Raw genomic sequence first — 16,599 nt, 5'->3', positions numbered from 1 at the left:
ACTGGATCAGCGTGATGACGGGGAAGGGGTTGTCGGCTGCCACCCTCCGCATCGCGATGAATGCGCCGCTCTGAGCCGGCACGCCCTGCATACGCGTGCCCAGCTTGGACTGGAAGAACTCCCCCCAGAGCTCGAGGGTGGGGAGGACGCCGAGGTAGCCTTCGCACAAAGTGACGAAGGCAGACAGCAGCACCACCGTGTTCGGGGTGAGGTGGTGCAGCTGGAGATGGTAGAACTCAAGAAAGGAGCGGAAGAAGGCGCTCGCCGGCAAGCCGATGCCGCGCAGGAAATGCGAGCGGAAGACCACCCGCTCGCCCTCCTCCGGCTCCGGCGTGATTTCCGCCTTATGTGCGAGACGGACCCGCACCTTGTCCGCGCCGGGCAGCCGCCGCGTCTTGCGGAGAAACTCGACGTGGTCTTCGTGGACGTTGGAGCCGTCCCAATCCCCGCCGTACTGCATCGCGGCGAGAGACCGGCTGGAACGAGCGCAACGGCGGAGAAAAGAGTGGTGGAACGGCGCGGCGGCGAGACCCTGCTGTGACAAAGAGCGGAAGGAAGAAGATGGCGGAGAGGAGAGGGGCGTGCGAGTGCCTGCCGCTCCCCTCCCCCTACTTATAGCTACACGCGGCGAAGCCGAGGAGGCGAGGCGTGGGGCGGGACGTGGGATTAACTGCACCCACTCCCCCCACGCCCCGCGATTACTGCGCCCTAAAAACGTGCCGAAACTGCCGCAGGAAGACGTGCGGGCGGCTTCGGGCCGCAGAGGATCCACACCCGGGCCCGGGCGTAGGAGTGATGGGCCCCCGGCCTGCGGCAACGTCTTGTCGCGCGCGTGGGCTGGCAGGCTTTTTAGCCATAGAATGCCACGTGGTTCGCAGGCGGCAAGTGGCCAACCCGCAGCCCGGCGTGCGAGACAGCAGACTCCCACCCTCCGACTTCAAAATTTTCTCGCCAAAAGCGGCGCGCCCAACCGAAGCCGGCTCCCAGCTGCCAGCTCGTCTAGATGGGAAGCTGATCGAGCTTCTCGAACTTCCACCCAACCTCGAAGCACAATCAGCTTCGGGGACTACTGTCGGAGTAAATGACCATGGGTAGCCAAACCGACTCCCCCTGGCTCTTCAAAAATTACCAGGCCGTTCGAGCCCTCAAGGATCCAGAGTGCAGGGCCGCCTTCCCCCAGCCGGCTATCCCCAGGGCCGACTCCCAGAAGGCGACCCAACCTCAGGAACCTCCCCCAAGAAAGCTGTGAGATGGCCGACTCCAGGAAGCCGGCCCCAAGAGGACCGACTCTCAGGAGCCGGACATAAAGAGGACCGACTCCCAGAAGCCGGCCAAGACTACACCCACCAGGACTGCATCCCCATAACGGTGATGAGACGGGGTGTGGCCGCAGTACAACCCACTACCCCCAAATCTCGAAGCAGGCATGGCCATAGGACGCCGTACGGGTCAGCCATCCCCCGTCCGGCGCGGCACTGTGGCAATGTTGGCCCCAACGTCATCCACGACAGACGCCAGTACGGCCTGCGGGCGGCGGGGCCCCTTCAGCCAGAGAGATGCTCGAAGGCGGCCCGGCCTCCCCTAGTCGGCCAAGGGTGTAGCCGGCCCCCAGGAGCCGGCTATCTTCCTACCTCGAAGCAGGCGCCACATTAAGGAGACAAGACGAGGTAAGGCTACAGTGAGAGCCCGCAAGGCGGCGGCACTATAGCCACGCTTACCTCAATAAAGCCCTCGTCATCAGAGGCGAGGCAACAGTAACCAGCCGACGACAAAGCCCCCAAGCGGTGGGGCCGACCTGTCGACCAAGAGGCCGGCAGCCGGCGGGACCCACCAGTCGGCGGGCCCCAATGGCCGGCGGAGAAGCCGGCGAACACAGGAACTGACGGCTGGGACCCGTGCCCAGCCGGATTACTATTGTACCCCCAGGCGTAGGCCTATATAAACCCCCCCGGGCACCCATGCAAAGGGTTGGACTCCCAGGATTCTACACACCACATAGAGAGAAGAGGAGAGCTAGCCTTGCCCTTCTTCCTCCTCTGGCCAAACAGCTCAAGGAGAACTTGTAGCTACTTGTATTGATTTAGTGATCATGCGGAGACCCCGCAGAGTAGGACTAGGGTGTTATCTCCACGGAGAGCCCCGAACCTGGGTAAGATTCGCCGGCGTGCATGTCTTCGCCTCATCCCGTTTCCAGGCACCGGCGGCGTTTTACTGGCTCCCACAATGATAAGCCACCCGTTGGCATATGTCGCACCTACCACCCGACAGTATTGGGATACCGACGATCGAATCTCGGGCAAGTAAAGTACCGATTGACAAAGGGAATTGTATACGGGATTGCTTGAATCCTCGACATCGTGGTTCATCCGATGAGATCATCCTGGAACATGTGGGAGCCAACATGGGTATCCAGATCCCGCTGTTGGTTATTGGCTAGAGAGGTGTCTCGGTCATGTCTGCATGATTCCCGAACCCGCAGGGTCTACACACTTAAGGTTCGGTGACACTAGAGTTGTAGAAATATTAGTATGCGGTTAACCGAAAGTTTTTCGGAGTCCCGGATGAGATCCCGGACGTCACGAGGAGTTCTGAAATGGTCCGGAGGTAAATATTTATATATAGGAAGTCCAGTTTCAGCCACCGGGAGAGTTTTGGGGGTCACCGGTATTGTACCGGGACCACCGGAAGGGTCCCGGGGGTCCACCGGGTGGGGCCACCTATCTCGGAGGGCCCCATGGGCTGAAGTGGCGTGGGAATCAGCCCCTGGTGGGCTGGTGCGCCCCACCCAAGGGCCCAAGGCGCCTAGGGTTGGAAACCCTAGGGGGCCGTTGCCCCCTGGTTGGAAACCCTAAGGGGGCCGTTGCCACCCTCTAGATGGGATGTCCAAGGGGGCATGCGCCCCCCTAGCCCCTATATATAGTGGAGGGGAGGGAGGGCAGTCGCACCCTAAGCCCTGGCGCCTCCCTCTCCCTCCCGTGACACCTCTTCCTCCTCCAGTAGCGCTTGGCGAAGCCCTGCTGGAATCCCGCTGCTTCCACCACCACGCCGTCGTGCTGCTGGATCTCCATAAACTTCTCCTCCTCCCTTGCTGGATCAAGAAGGAGGAGACATCTCCGCTCCGTACGTGTGTTGAACGCGGAGGTGCCGTCCGTTCGGCGCTAGGATCATCGGTGATTTGGATCACGACGAGTACGACTCCATCAACCCCGTTCTCTTGAACGCTTCCTCTCGCGATCTTCAACAGTATGAAGATACACTCTCCTCTCTCTCGTTGCTAGTTACTCCATAGATTGATCTTGGTGATGCGTAGAAAATTTTAAATTTCTGTTACGATCCCCTACAGTGGCATCATGAGCTAGGTCTATGCGTAGTTTCTATGCACGAGTAGAACACAAGTTGTTGTGGGCGTCGATTTTGTCAATTTACTTGCCGTTACTAGTCTTATCTTGATCCAGCGACATCGTGGGATGAAGCGGCCCGGACCGACCTTACACGTACACTTACGTGAGACAGGTTCCACCGACTGACATGCACTAGTTGCATAAGGTGGCTAGCGGGTGTCTGTCTCTCCTACTTTAGTCGGATCGGATTCGATGAAAAGGGTCCTTATGAAGGGTAAATAGAAATTGGCATATCACGTTGTGGTTTTGGCGTAGGTAAGAAACGTTCTTGCTAAGAAACCTATAGCAGCCACGTCAAAATTTGCAACAACAATTAGAGGACGTCTAACTTGTTTTTGCAGCATATGCCGTGTGATGTGATATGGCCAAAAGGATGTGATGAATGATATATGTGATGTATGAGATTGATCATGTTCTTGTAATAGGAATCACGACCTGCATGTCGATGAGTATGACAACCGGCAGGAGCCATCGGAGTTGTCTTAATTTATTTATGACCTGCGTGTCAACATAAACGTCATGTAACTACTTTACTTTATCGCTAAACCGTTAGCCATAGTAGTAGAAGTAATAGTTGGCGAGACAACTTCATGAACACACGATGATGGAGATCATGGTGTCATGCCGGTGACGATGATGATCATGGCGCCCCGAAGATGGAGATCAAAAGGAGCAAAATGATATTGGCCATATCATGTCACTATTTGATTGCATGTGATGTTTATCATGTTTTACATCTTATTTGCTTAGAATGACGGTAGCCTAAATAAGATGATCTCTCACTAAAATTTCAAGAATTGTGTTCCCCCTAACTGTGCACCGTTGCTAAAGTCCGTTGTTCCGAAGCACCACGTGATGATCGGGTGTGATAGGTCCTAATGTTCGCATACAACGGGTGTAAGCCAGATTTACACACACAATACACTTAGGTTGACTTGACGAGCCTAGCATGTACAGACATGGCCTCGGAACACGGAAGAACGAAAGGTCGAACATGAGTCGTATAGAAGATATGATCAACATGAAGATGTTCACCGATGATGACTAGTCCGTCTGACGTGATGGTCAGACACGGCCTAGTTGACTTGGATCATGTATCACTTAGATGACTAGAGGGATGTCTGTCTGAGTGGGAGTTCATTAATAATTTTATTAGATGAAGTTAATTATCATGAACTTAGTCTAAAATCTTTACAATATGTCTTGTAGATCAAATGGCCCACACTAATGTTAACCTCAACTTCAACGCGTTCCTAGAGAAAACCAGGCTGAAAGACGATGGTAGCAACTATATGGACTGGGTCCGGAACTTGAGGATCATCCTCATAGCTGCCAAGAAAGCATATGTCCTTGAAGCACCGCTAGGTGAAGCACCCGTCCCAGCAAACCAAGACGTTATGAACGCTTGGCAAACACGTGTTGATGATTACTCCCTGGTTCAGTGCGGCATGCTTTATAGCTTAGAACCGGGGCTCCAAAGGTGTTTCGAGCAGCACGGAGCATATGAGATGTTCCAAGAGCTGAAAATGGTTTTCCAAGCTCATGCCCGGGTCGAGAGATATGAAGTCTCCGACAAGTTCTACAGTTGTAAGATGGAGGAGAATAGTTCTGTCAGCGAGCACATACTCAAAATGTCTGGGTTGCACAACCGCTTATCTCAGCTGGGAGTTAATCTCCCGGATGATGCGGTCGTTGACAGAATCCTTCAGTCGCTCCCACCTAGCTACAAGAGCTTTGTGATGAACATCAATATGCAGGGGATGGAAAAGACCATTCCTGAGGTATATTCAATGCTGAAATCAGCGGAGGTGGAGATCAAAAAGGAACATCAAGTGTTGATGGTGAATAAAACCACTAAGTTCAAGAAAGGCAAGGGTAAGAAGAACTTCAAGAAATACGGCAAGGGAGTTGCCGCGCCCGGTAAGCAAGCTGCCGGGAAGAAGACAAAGAATGGACCCAAGCCTGAGACTGAGTGCTTTTATTGCAAGGGAAACAGTCACTGGAAGCGGAACTGCCCCAAGTACTTAGCGGATAAGAAGGCCTGCAATACCAAAGGTATATGTGATATACATGTTATTGATGTGTACCTAACCAGCGCTCGTAGTAGCTCCTGGGTATTTGATACCGGTGCGGTTGCTCATATTTGTAACTCAAAGCAGGAGCTGCGGAATAAGCGGAGACTGGCGAAGGACGAGGTGACGATGCGTGTCGGGAATGGTTCCAAGGTTGATGTGATCGCCGTCGGCACGCTACCTCTACATTTACCTACAGGATTAGTTTTAAACCTCAATAATTGTTATTTAGTGCCAGCTCTGAGCATGAACATTGTATCTGGATCTCGTTTGATGCGAGATGGCTACTCATTTAAATCCGAGAATAATGGTTGTTCTATTTATATGAGAGATATGTTTTATGGTCATGCCCCACTGGTCAATGGTTTATTCTTAATGAATCTCGAACGTGATGTTACACATATTCATAGTGTGAATGCCAAGAAATGTAAGGTTGATAATGATAGTCCCACATACTTGTGGCACTGCCGCCTTGGTCACATTGGTGTCAAACGCATGAAGAAACTCCATGCAGATGGACTTTTGGAGTCTCTTGATTATGAGTCATTTGACACGTGCAAACCATGCCTCATGGGCAAAATGACCAAGACTCCGTTCTCCGGAACAATGGAGCGAGCAACCAACTTATTAGAAATCATACATACTGATGTGTGCGGTCCAACGAGCGTTGAGGCTCACGGTGGCTATCGTTATGTTCTCACCCTCACTGATGACTTGAGTAGATATGGGTATGTCTACTTAATGAAACACAAGTCTGAGACCTTTGAAAAGTTCAAGGAATTTCAGAGTGAGGTTGAGAATCAACGTGACAGGAAAATAAAGTTCTTACGATCAGATCGTGGAGGGGAATATTTGAGTCACGAATTTGGCACACACTTAAGGAAATGTGGAATTGTTTCACAACTCACGCCGCCTGGAACACCTCAGCGTAATGGTGTGTCTGAACGTCGTAATCGCACTCTATTGGATATGGTGCGATCTATGATGTCTCTTACCGATCTACCGCTATCATTTTGGGGTTATGCTTCAGAGACTGCCGCATTCACTTTAAATAGGGCTCCGTCGAAATCCGTTGAGACGACACCATATGAATTTTGGTTTGAAAAGAAACCTAAGCTGTCGTTTCTTAAAGTTTGGGGATGCGATGCTTATGTCAAGAAACTTCAACCTGAAAAGCTCGAACCCAAGTCGGAAAAATGCGTCTTCATAGGATACCCTAAGGAAACCATTGGGTATACCTTCTACCTCAGATCTGAAGGCAAGATCTTCGTTGCCAAGAACGGGTCCTTTCTGGAGAAAGAGTTTCTCTCGAAAGAAGTAAGTGGGAGGAAAGTGGAACTTGATGAGATGACCCCTCTCGATCCAGAAAGTAGCGCGGCACAAGAAAATGTTTCTGTGGTGCCTGCACCGACTAGAGAGGAAGTTAATGATGACGATCATGATCAAGTTACCACTGAACTTCATAGGTCCACAAGGACACGTTCCACACTAGAGTGGTACGGCAACCCTGTCCTGGAAATCATGTTGTTGGACAACAGTGAACCTTCGAACTATGAAGAAGCTATGGTGGGCCCAGATTCCAACAAATGGCCTGAAGCCATGCAATCCAAGATAGGATCCATGTATGAAAACAAAGTACGGACTTTGACAGACTTGCCCGATGATCAGCGAGCGATAGAAAATAAATGGATCTTTAAGAAGAAGACGGACACAGATGGAAATGTTACCATCTATAAAGCTCAACTCGTCGCTAAGGGTTATCGACAAGTTCAAGGAGTTGACTACGATGAGACCTTCTCACCCGTAGCGAAGCTGAAGTCCGTCTGAATCATGTTAGCAATTGCCGCATTCTACGATTATGAAATATGGCAAATGGATGTCAAAAAGGCATTCCTTAACGGCTTCCTTAAGGAAGAACTGTATATGATGCAGCCGGAAGGTTTTGTCGATCCTAAGAATGCTGACAAGGTATGCAAGCTCCAGCGCTCAATCTATGGGCTGGTGCAGGCATCTCGGAGTTGGAACATTCGCTTTGATGAGATGATCAAAGCGTTTGGGTTTACACGGACTTATGGAGAAGGCTGTGTTTACAAGAAAGTGAGTGGGAGCTCTGTAGCATTTCTCATATTATATGTGGATGACATACTATTGATGGGAAATGATATAGAATTCTTGGAAAGCATAAAGGCCTACTTGAATAAGTGTTTTTCAATGAAGGACCTTGGAGAAGCTGCTTACATATTAGGCATCAAGATCTATAGAGATAGATCGAGATGCCTCATAGGTCTTTCACAAAGCACATACCTTGACAAGATATTGAAGAAGTTCAATATGGATCAGTCCAAGAAGGGGTTCTTGCCTGTATTGCAAGGTGTGAATGTTGGGTGGTAGGTGCGACATATGCCAACGGGTGGCTTATCATTGTGGGAGCCAGTAAGACGTCGCCGGTGCTTGGAAATGGGATGAGGCGAAGACATGCACGCCGGTGAATCTTACCCAGGTTTGGGGCTCTCCGTGGAGATAACACCCCTAGTCCTGCTCTGCGGGGTCTCCGCATGATCACTAGATCAAAACAAGTAGCTACAAACGCTCCTTGAGCTGTCGGGTTAGAGGGAGAGGAAGCGCAAGGCTAGCTCTCCTTTCTTCTCTATATGGTGTGTGTAACTTATGAGTCCAACCCTTTGCATGGGTGCCCCGGGGGGTTTATATAGGCCTACCCCCAGGCGTACAATAGTAATCCGGCTGGGCGCGGGTCCCAGCCATCAGTGTCTGTGTTCGCCGGCTTCTCCGCCGGCCATTGGGGCCCGCCGACTGGTGGGTCCCGCCGGCTGCCGGCCTCTTGGTCGACAGGCCGGCCCCACCGCTTGGGGGTCTTGTCGGCGGCAGGTTACTGTTGCCTCACCCCTGATGACGAGGGCTTTGTCGAGGTAAGCATGGCTACAGCGTAGCCGCCTTGCAAACTCTCACTGTAGCCTTTCCCCGTCTTGTCTCCTTAATGTGGCACATGCTACGAGGTAGGGAGGTAGCCGGCTCCTGGGGGCCGGCTACGCCACTGGCCGACTAGGGGAGGCCGGGCCGTCTTCGAGCGTCTCTCTAGCTAAAGGGGCCCGCCGCCCGCGGGCCGTACTGGCGTCTGTCGTGGATGACGTTGAGGCCAACATGGCTACAGTGCCGGGCCGGACGGGAGATGGCTGACCCGTACGGCGTCCTGTGGCCATGCCTGCCTCGGGATTCGGGGGTAGTGGGCTGTACTATGGCCACGCCCCGTCTTATCACCGTTATGTGGACACAGTCTTGGTGGGTGCGGTCTTGGCCGGCTTCTTGGGGTCGGCAATCTTCATGGCCGGCTTCTGGGAGTCGGTCCTCTTGGAGCCGGCTTCCTGGAGTCGGCCATCTCGTAGCTTTCTTGGGGAAGGTTTCTGAGACTGGGTCGCCTTCTGGGAGTCGGCCCTGGGGATAGCCGGCCGGGGGAAGGCGGCCCTATGCTTCGTATGCTTGAAGGCTTAAATGGCCTGATAATTTTTGAAGAGCCAGGGGGAGTCGGTTAGGCTACCCGTGGTCATTTACTCCGACAATAGTCCCCGAAGCTGATTGGGCTTCGAGGTTGGGTGGAAGTTGAGAAGCTCGGTCAGCTTCCTATCTTGACGAGCTGGCAGCTGGGAGCCGGCTTCGGTTGGGCGCGCCGCTTTGGCGAAATTTTTTGAAGTCGGAGGGCGGGAGTCCGCTGGCTCGCGCGCCGGGCTACGAGCTGGCCACTCGCCGCCTGCGAACCACGTGGCATCCCTTGGCTAAAAAAGCCTGCCAGCCCACGCGCGCGACAAGACGTCGCCGCAGGTCGGGGGCCCACCCCTCCTACGCCCAGGCCCAGGCGTGGATTCTCTGCGGCCCCAAGCCGCCCGCACGTCTTCCTGCGGCGATTTCGGCACATCTTTAGGGCGCAGTGTTCGTGGGACATGGGGGGAGTGGGTGCAGCTAATCCCACGTCCCACCCCACGCCTCCCTCCTCGGCTTCGCCGCGCGAAGCTATAAGTAGGGGGAGGGGGGAGCGGCAGACACTCGCACGCCCCTCTCCTCTGCGCCATCTTCTTCCTTCTGCTCTCCCTCACAACAGCGTCTCGCCGCCGTACCGTTCCACCACTCCTTTCTCCGCTGCCGCGCTCATTCCAGCCGGTCTCTCGCCGCGATGCAGTACGGCGGGGATTGGGACGGCTCCAACGTCCATGAGGACCACGTCGAGTTCGTCCGCAAGACGCGGCGGCTGCCCGGCGCGGACAAGGTGCGGGTCCGTCTCGCACCCGCGACGGAGATCACGCCGGAGCCGGAGGGGGCGAGTGGGTGGTCTTCCGCTCGCATTTCTTGCGCGGCATCGGCTTGCCCGCGAGCGCCTTCTTCCGCTCCTTTCTTGAATTCTACCAACTCCAGCCGCACCACCTCACCCCGAATACGGTGGTGCTGCTGTCCGCCTTCGTCACCTTGTGCGAAGGCTACCTCGGCGTCCTCCCCACCCTTGAGCTCTGGGGGGAGTTCTTCCAGTCCAAGCTGGGCACACGTATGTAGGGCGTGCCAGCTCAGAGTGGCGCATTCATCGCGATGCGGAGGGTGACAGCCGACAACCCCTTCCCTGTCATCACGCTGATCCAGTCGGTGAAGCTCTGGCAGAAGTCATATTTTTATGTGAAGAACATCGCCCCGCAAGGCGACTACGTCAATTTGCCGGCTTATGAAGCCGGCCCGCCGGCGGGTAGGCGGCCCTAGTGGTCCTATCGGGCTGTGACGCTGACTCCGGCTGGAGCCGCGTCTGTCGCCTGACTACGGGTGATGGTCCAGTCGGAGGGCCTATCTGGGCCCGACCTGCTGGCCGCCTTCGTCACGCGCCGGGTGCTTCCGCTCCAGAGCCGCCCTCATCTGATCTGTCAGATGAGCGGCCGGCTTGATCCGAGTCGGATGTGCACCAAAGACATGCCGCACGACGAAGTGGCCCATATGGTGAACTACCTTGCAAACTGCAAGCTCTCCGCAGAGTGGCAGTTTGGCAAGGAGCCATATTGCCGAGCTCACCCGCCACCCACGGTATGTTCTCTTTTTCCCTTTCTTCTCTCAGCTTTGTCGCCGAGTTCCTTTTGGCCGACTCTGACTAGTCGGCTTGTCTCGACAGAGCCCTCTTCTTCGGCCTGCAGGAGGGTCGGACGCGGAGCGCCGATTCGTCCCCGACCGAACGGAGCATGATTTGGAGGACCCCGACTTGGGGGCGGCCGCCATGGACGACAACACCGAGGCGGGCGGCGGCGAGGCAGGCGGCTCCGGGCTTGGAGTCAGCTTCGACGACTGGCCTGACGACGACGAGGCCGAAGTCGTCCCACGCCGCCAGCCGGCGTCTGGCCACGGCGCGGGTTCCTCCGCCGCGCCGCCTACTCGGGGCAGCGAGCAAAAGCGTCGTGCCGCGCTGGGCTTGTTCGGCAGTCGGCCGAAGAAGCCCAGAGGCGGGGCAGCGGTGACCAGGCGGGAAGAGGCGGCCGCGAAGGCGGCCCGCTTCCGCAAGGCGGTGAAGCAGCCGCAGACGGTGTCGGCGTAAGTGTATACTCCTTCATGTATTTTTTCTTCTTTTCTTTGGTAGTTCCTGAATCCTTGTCCTTTCTCAAAAAACCAGGGCTCCATTGTCGCTCGAGCGGGTTGCTGCCGCCTCCGTCGTTGGGTCGCCGGGAGGATCCGGGAGCACCACTCGCCGCGTGGACCCCCGTGCCGATCTTCAGGCAGCGACGGAGCGGAACGCGCGGGAGGCGCGGGAGGCAGAGGCATTGAGGGCGGCCGCCGCCAAGGCGGCACAGGAGGAGGAGGCGGGGAAGGCGCGCACCGACGCTGCGGCCAAGGCCCAAGCGGAGGCTGCGGCTGCGGCGACGGCGGAGGGGGCCTTGTTGGTCACCCCACTGCGCGTCGCGGTGCCTGGGGCCCCAGAGCCCTCGCCAGAAGAAGATGGCGGTGACCAGCCAGGGCTGGAGCGGGAGGACGACGTCTTCGTCCCGGAGAGGGAGGCGGCACCGGCCCCTCCGACTCGGGCGACTCAAGGCGGCCGGCCTAACCCGCCGACTGTGCAATCGGCCGGGGCGAGCCGGCCGCGAGGACTGATCTGGTGGTCCGGACGCCGTCGCGCCAGCGCGCGGGGAAGGCCGCATCAGAGCCGCAGAAGGCTGCATCGAAGCCGCAGCCGGCCACGGGCTCCAGCTCGTCGGCCCAGGACATGGAGGCGGCCAGCGCCAGCTCGGGGTGGACGCCGGGCGGAGGGACGGCCGTGATGAACGTGGCCGCGCAGGCCGTCCATACCCGGCTTCAAGCCCAGGCGGTGGCGCTGAGGAAGTACAACGACGAGTTCCTTGCGACGCGGGCGGCCATCCGGGTTAGTCTTCTTGTCTTTGCTTTTTTGATCTTGGTTTCTTCCGTGGGGCGCGTCAGCGCACCCACTGGGTGTAGTCCCCGAGTTCTGAGTCGGCTGCTGAGCAGGCGGCTTGGAACTTCCTAGTAGACCTTGTTTTGCTATTCTTGTTCTCATTCGCTCTTCTGCCTGACTTGCAGGACTACCACAACCTCCGCGCGGCTGCCTTCAACTCCCAGGCTCGGGAGCTGACCCAGAAGACTGCTGACCTATCTGAGAGCTGGGGTAAGTGCTTTGTCTTTTATCTCACGTGGGGGCGCGTCAGCGCACCCACTGGGTGTAGTCCTCGAGATTCGGGCCGACTGCTGAGCAGTCGGGTCGGATCTTCCTTGACGACTTCTTCTTATTGCTTCTTTTTTCTCTGCCATCCCTGCAGCGGCCAACGCCAGTCTAAGGGAGCATCTGGGAGGGACTCAGGCCGCCCTCCGTGCTAAGGAGGCCGAGTTTGCCGCCTTGGCACAAGAGGTTGGCCGACCAGGAGGGGAGCCACAAGGCGGCCCTGAAGGCGGTGCGGGACAGCGAGGCCGCCCTCCAAGCCGAGTAAGAGACAGAGGCGGCTAGCTGGGCCGAAGCGAAGGAGACGCTGATCAACGGCTATGGCCAGATCGAAGATTTGGTTGACGGTAAGCCGCCTTCTTCTTCGCCCTTGCTTGCCGCTTGCCGTTTTGGCTCGGTTTCTGACTTGGTGTTTTTCTCTTCTTTCTCTTTCTTTCTTGCGTAGAATATTTCCCTGGCTACTCTACCACCGCCAACCAGATCATCGAGGCCCGCCGCGAGGCACAGAGACACGCTGCCGCCGAGATCGCGCCAAATGCTCGCCGGTCGCCGGAGGAGCAACTCTTGGCGATCCAGGCACGCCTCCAGCCGGCTCATCGCTTGCTCCGCCGGCTTGAACGTGCCGGGGCGCAGGTGCTGGCTGCTCTCTGGCCTGGTGAAGTGATTCCCCGCACCCCTAGTCGGACTGCCGACTGGCTGGAGGTGGCGGTCGGCCGCTTCGAGGCCTGGAAGGCTTCGGCAGCTCGGTCCGACGCCAGGCGGGCGCTGGAGTTCGTCAAGGCCTGGTATCCCAGGCTAAGTCTAGACCAGCTGGCCACCTGGCGGCAGCAGGCCGACACGGAGCTGGAGCCGGCGCGGCCGGCTATCATCCGGCGGGCTTCAGCGATCGCCGACTACACCGACACCAGCACCTTCACTCCTGAGGTGGACGACAATGGTGTTGCCTAGCCGGAGGAGTGGTTCGGGCTGGACCCGTCAGACGGCGAAGACTCGGCGGAGGAGATCGACTCCAGCGACGAGGGCGAGGAGGAGGAGGAGGAGGGTGAAGACGCCGGGCCGGATGGTGGAGCAGCCGGTCAGCCTCAGCTTGACCGTGCCTCCAGCAACAAGGCACGCGCGGGTGCGCCGCCTGCAGCCGGCGATGATCAAGCCGAGACCCGCCAGCCGGCCACTCCTCCAGCCGGTGGCGCCGCCTCCACCGGTCAACCCGGATCCCACACCGCGCCCCTAGTCTAGTCTGCCGTCTTTATTTTCCTGTCTTGCCACTCTCGGAACATTATTTTGTTAGGTTTGCACAATTCTACCCACTGGGGGTGTATTCAAACTTTGTTGATTGCCGGCCTGTTGGGGGCCTTATATGTAAATATGATTATGCATGCATTTGGCTTTCCCTTCTTCTTTGCTTTTCATCCTTCTGCTGTTTCCTTTGCCGCCCTCCCTTGGTTGCCGCCTCCCCAGTCGGACAGTTGCTCTACATCTGTGGCTGGAGAAGTGCTTGGCCAGTTGGGAGGGCAAGTACTCTAGCTTTGTTGGATTTATAGCAAAGTGTTTGGGAGGCCGGCCAGCCGGCTGTTCTGACAGTCGGCAAGCGTGGTTGGAGGCCGTCTTTTCGTTATACAAGTTCGTTAGTCCTTAGCCGTTTTATGTGTGGGCAACCTTTCTGCCTTTGGCTCTTGCTAGTCGGACAGTCGGTTCTTCGAGCTGCGACTTTCAACAAGAGAGGACTCGGGAGCCGGCACACTATTTGTCTGACTTCAGGTGGAACTTTAATATAACTTAAGGCGGCCAGTCCCCGGGCCGACTAGTCGAACCCGGTGCCAGACAGAAAATCAAATGTAATAATACATTCATGAATAAGGAAGGCAGTCCCCGAGTGCTCCTCGGGGGGCCTGTTGTTTCGTACTTAATACAAAAGGGTAGCATGATACATACTGCTTTTAACTGTAAAATCTTCTCAAGAGGTTCGCGTTCCATGGTCGCTCTGACTCCTTGCCAGAATCATCCCTCTTGCATGCTCTTGGCTTTTGCGCGTCGATCAGGTAGTAGGAGTCGTTGCCTAGTGCCTTGCTGATGACGAAAGGGCCTTCCCAACGGGCCGAGAGCTTGTGCTGGCCGGCTGTTCGCTGGATCAGCCGGAGCACAAGGTCGCCCTCTTGGAAAGATCTTGGCTTGACCTTGCAGTTGTGGTAACGGCGCAACCCCTGCTGGTAGATGGCGGACCGGCTGAGTGCCAACAGCTGGCCTTCTTCCAGCAGGTCGACGCCGTCTTCTTGCGCTTCCTTGGCCTCCGCCTCCGTGTACATGGTGACCCGAGGCGAGTCAAACTCGATGTCGGTTGGGATGACAGCCTCGGCACCATATACAAGGAAGAATGGAGTGAAGCCGGTTGACTTGTTAGGGGTAGTACGCAGACTCCAGAGGACAACCAGCAGCTCATCGAGCCAGCAGCCGGCTGATCGCTCCAGTGGTACGACCAGTCGGGGCTTGATGCCGGAGAGGATGAGTCCATTTGCTCGCTCGACCTGGCCGTTTGACTGCGGGTGGGCAACGGACGCTAAGTCCAGTCGGATACCCAGCGTCGCGCAGAAACGTGCCAGTGCTCCTTTGGCAAAGTTTGTGCCGTTGTCGGTGATGATGCTGTGCGGCAAGCCGTACCGAGTAGTGATGTCGGTGATGAATGTTACGGCAGTCGGCCCGTTCAGCTTCTTGATTGGCTTTGCTTCGACCCACTTGGTAAATTTGTCCACGGTGACAAGCAGATGTGTCAAGCCGCCGCGGGCTGTCTTGAATGGGCCCACCATGTCCAGCCCCCAAACGGCAAAGGGCCAGGTGAGGGGGATGGTCTTGAGTGCAGAAGCCGGCAGGTGTTGTTTGGAACTGAAGACTTGGCATCCTTTGTAGCTCTTGACTATCTCTTTGGCATCTTCCAAAGCAGTCGGCCAAAAGAAACCATGGCGGAAAGCTTTGGCCACAAGTGACCTTGAGGCTGTGTGGTGGCCGCATTCGCCTTGATGGATATCCTTGATGATTGCCACACCTTTCTCTGGCTCGACGCATCGCTGGAAGACTCCAGTGACACTGCGCTTGACAAGTTCTTTGTTTATTATTGCATATGCTCCGGCTCGACGTTGCACTAGTCTTGCCGAGATCTCATCAGCCGGCAGCTCTCTATTGACTAGGAAGTTGAGGATGGGCTGGGCCCATGATGGAGCTGTGACTTCTTCTACTGTCAGTACGGCCACCATGACTCGGGTGGGTGGGTCGGGTGGCGTGGAATTGGAGTCGGCCACCGCTTCTTGTGTTGCTGCAGTCCCCGGGCCGACTACTGCAGTCCCCGGGCCGGGTTCTGAAGTCCCCGAGCCGGGTGTGACTACGGCAGTCCCCGGGCCGGTTGTCGAAGTCCCCGTGCTGCCTGCTGGGTTCCTCCAGTCAGATCCGGCTGCATCGGGGGCAGGTGGTACGAAGATAGAGTCCGACTCTGGAGACGGCTTGATGGACGGCTTGAGGAGGTGCTGGAGAGAGACACCGGTCGGTATAGCCTGTCGGGTGGAGCCGATCCGCGCCGGGGCATCTGCTTGGTCGTTGTTAGCCCGTGGTACATGAAGGAACTCGCACCCTTCGAAGTACCCACTGATCTGCTGGACTAGGAATTGATAGCTCGCCATGTTTGCATCCTTGGCGTCCCAGTCGCCAGATGACTGCTGGACCACCAAGTCTGAGTCGCCATAACACAGGATCCGGCGTATGCCGAGTTGTTTGGCTAGCCGGAGCCCATGTATGAGCGCCTCGTACTCGGCCATGTTGTTGGAGGCGGCGAAGTGGATTTGCAGCGTGTATCTGAGTTTGTCACCTTTGGGAGAGGTGAGGACGATGCCGGCTCCCAAGCCGGTGCGCATCTTGGACCCGTCGAAGTGCATCCGCCAATGGGTAGAGTCGGGAGCCGGCGGTAGATACTGGGTCTCGGCCCAGTCGACGAGGAAGTCGGCCAAAGCTTGGGACTTGATGGCGGTGCGAGGTTGGTAGAAGATTGTGTAGGGTGCCAGCGCAATCGCCCATTTAGCCACCCGGCCAGATGCATCCTGGCTGCCTATGATCTCGGCTAGCAAGGCGGTGCACACGACCGTGATGGGATGCTCTTGGAAGTAGGGCTTCAGCTTCTTGGCAGCGAAGTACATACCATAGCACATCTTCTGGTAGTGCGGGTAGTTTTGCTTTGAGCTGGATAGTACTTCGCTTAGATAATACACCGGCCTCTGGACTAGCTGGGCTCGGCCTTCTTCCGGGCGCTGGACCACGACAACTGTACTGACCAGTCGGCTAGTCGCGGCAATGTAGAGGAGCATGGGCTCCTTCTCAGTCGGCGCCGCCAGGACAGGTGGAGTAGTCAGCATTTTCTTCAACTCATGGAAGGCTTGGTCGGCTT

Source organism: Triticum aestivum, chromosome 7D, assembly GCF_018294505.1.
Source record: "Triticum aestivum cultivar Chinese Spring chromosome 7D, IWGSC CS RefSeq v2.1, whole genome shotgun sequence".
NCBI classification, from domain to species: domain Eukaryota; kingdom Viridiplantae; phylum Streptophyta; class Magnoliopsida; order Poales; family Poaceae; genus Triticum; species Triticum aestivum.
This window is presented reverse-complemented; position numbering follows the sequence as displayed.